Source organism: Bos taurus, chromosome 21, assembly GCF_002263795.3.
Source record: "Bos taurus isolate L1 Dominette 01449 registration number 42190680 breed Hereford chromosome 21, ARS-UCD2.0, whole genome shotgun sequence".
NCBI classification, from domain to species: domain Eukaryota; kingdom Metazoa; phylum Chordata; class Mammalia; order Artiodactyla; family Bovidae; genus Bos; species Bos taurus.
In genome coordinates this window covers 46,278,509-46,281,607 of record NC_037348.1, presented here as the reverse complement: position 1 = coordinate 46,281,607, position 3,099 = coordinate 46,278,509, and the positions used below count along the sequence as shown (strand labels likewise).

Genomic DNA, 3,099 nt, shown 5'->3' with positions numbered 1-3,099 from the left:
GTTCAAAAGCATCAATTCTAGTAAACAACTATTAAGCAGTTATTATGTCAGTGTTCCGCACATGATAAACCAAACCTAGTAAAATATACATCGTGCCTTTGAAGCTTCCGCAGGGCCACAGATGTCCAGCATCGCAGCCCACTAGATGTGGATTCTCAGGGCAGAGCTCCTGTTTGCAGCCTCACCTGCATTGCGTCTGCTTCAGGTGGTTTTGAGGGAGCAGCCAAACATCGTGACTCCCTTTCCTGCACCCTCTTCTTCCACTCTCATGCCTCCCTATCGAAACTACAAGTTACCAGTTGGGACACTAAGAAAATGCCCGGAAGTCCTTTGTGAGAGGAAAGTAATCATTTTAGTACCAGTTCTCTTCACCTCCACTGCCTACCATCTGTTTACTTTATTTGGAAGTTTAAAAAGGAGAAAAGATCATAAAACTCCCAGATGTATTATTCACTGGCATCTACTGTAACCAACTGAGGGTGCTGTTAGAACTAAGCAGGTATCCAGAAAGTTGGAAAACTAAATTCTCAGTTTGGGTGGTTATCCTTTCATTTGTTCATGATAGCACACCCTGCCCTAAACTGAGAAACCACGGTGAAGACCACAACGTACTGAAAGAACTATTCCTGAAGTCGGGAAATCTACATACAGTGTTCAAATGGAAAAAGTATACACCCAAAATACCTATTCATTTTTCCAAATAAATTAATAACCATTGTAAGCTTTAAAATGAGTGAGAGGCAATATTTGTTGAACAATTATTAAGCATCAAACACTGGGTTGAGTACTTCACAAACCCTTTAGTTTTCATAGAAATCCTCTGAGGAAGGTACTAATATTATCACCTCCATTTTACAGATGAGAAACCCCAGGGATGGAAAGGTTAATTAACTCACCAGATACACAGCCAGAGACTGATTTGTAGAGCTAGGATTTTTTTTTTTTTTTTTTAGCTCAATCACTAAGCCATACTGCCATATCACGAAAGAATGTTTCTATGAAACCTCACAAAGTTTGAGATTTGAAATCACCTGCAGAAAAGATTGTGGAAGCTGCTCTCACAGAATATTTGAGCAGATGAGAAAAGTAAAAAACGAATCCCTAACACTTCTTGTGCATTTACATATTCTAGGCACTATGATAAACCCCTCATGTGCATTATCTCATTTAATTCTCACAACCCTATAAGAAAAGGTTGCTATTATTATTCCAACACCCATTTAACTAGTGAAGAAATTGAGGTATAAAAAAAGATCACGTGGTGGCCCAAAATGACAGGATAGATTTGAACTCAACTTTGACTCCAGAGCTAGAGGTTTCACCATTTCGCTAAATTATACCTTTTAGACAAATCATGCATGGGTAGGGTGGAATTGAACTTGAAACTATCTCAAACACTTAGGAGTTTACAATTTAAAAAGTACCTATTATTTATTATTTTTAAATTACTGATAATCATGTGGTGTTTGTTCAGATTTTTCATGAGAAGATTAATAATCAAAGAACTTTTAAAAATATACCTACACAAGCAATCTAAAGCATCCATTTATCTTTCCCTTAACTTTAAAATCACCAGGTTAATGCCTTTGGAGAAGCCTCTTGTAACATATAAATATTTAAAGATACATCTTTAAAACAAGGAAGTTGTTTAACCTAAAGCTCTAACTCTAATAAGAATTCACTACCTCTTTGTTTTTTCCTCCACCGCCACTAAGGTGCTCAGTCCTTCCAAAGAAGCTAAGGCCGTTTTGGGGTGAGACCCTCACTTTATCTGGAGACTAGCACTCACCGGCATCATGGCCTCTGTCTCAGAGCAAGCCTGCATCTAATCGGCCCTCATTCTGCAGGACGATGAGGTGATGGTCATGGAGGATAAGATCAATGTCCTCATTAAAGCAGCCTGTGTAAATGTTGATGGCCAGGCTTGTTTGCAAAGGCTTTGGCCAGTGTGAACACTGGGAGCCTCAACTGCAATGTGGGGGCTGGTGGACCTGCCCCAGCAGGAGGTCCTGCCCCATCCACCACTGCTGCCCAAGCTGAGGAGAAGAAAGTAGAAGCATAGAAAGCAGAATCTAAAGAGTCTGATGATGACATGGGCTTTGGTCTTTTGGTCTTTTTGACCAAACTTCTTTAGTAACACATTCAATAAAAGCTGAGCTCTTTAAAAATAAAAAATAATTCACTACCAATTTGTAGCCCTAACTTGCACATCTGGTTAAGCCATGGAATCAGGGGTATTGGAACATACCAGAGGGATTTATGAACTTAAGGTGCTCCAAGAACTTAAGGTTCAAAGCAAGGCGGTCTAAAAAGAATGTCACATTTTTGGTAGGTAATGTCCTTTCTTCATGTGAGTTTAGTCAAAACAACACAAGCATTACTTTTAAAATAATAATATATAACGATGAGAAAATTCTCACGGAAGCATCAAAATACTGAGTGGGTAGAACAGACTCTTACTTCCCTTGAGTGGCTAGAACAGTCTCTCATGTGAGTATCTAAACACCTATTTAGATCATTCAAATGCCATACACATCAAAACACTCCATCTTAACACTTCCTTTGAAGTCACGACAATCAGTTTTTTATTAGTGTCATTATTTAGCATTTCTATAGCACTTCACTTTTGACAGGTGCTTTATAATTATTTCTGCTCTTGGTTAACTCCTACTTATTCATTAGCATGCAGTTACTTTCCCAATAAAAAATATATAAGTTCCTTGACAAAACTGAATCTAACCAAAACCAAGAAGTTTTTATGTCAGAATTTCAGACAAACATGTACCCTCAGGACAAATAAGGCAAACAGATAGATAATAGATGGGTATAGATGGATGATAGACAAACATATATAGTAACATATAAGAAAATAACTCCAAGGACCAGTAACATTTTTGTCTTGGTTCAAAGGCAGCTTGGTAATGTCAGTCATATCCCTGTTGCCAATGACTGAATGAATAAAAGAGAGACCGGTGGTCACATATGAACTAAAATTGTTGAAAGAGTAAATGAATATGGCAGAGACTGCTAGTTATTAGCCAGCATCCATTCTCTTTTTCTTCCTTTAAGTAACAGAATCTCCAGCCACCCATCTAGACA

The 3,099-nt window shown here is 38.2% G+C and overlaps 1 pseudogene; it reads left to right on the top strand.

The window, feature by feature from the left end:
- The first annotated feature begins 1,796 nt into the window (after positions 1 to 1,796).
- LOC107131617 (large ribosomal subunit protein P1-like) lies at positions 1,797 to 2,134 on the top strand (annotated as a pseudogene).
- The last annotated feature ends 965 nt before the right edge of the window (positions 2,135 to 3,099 follow it).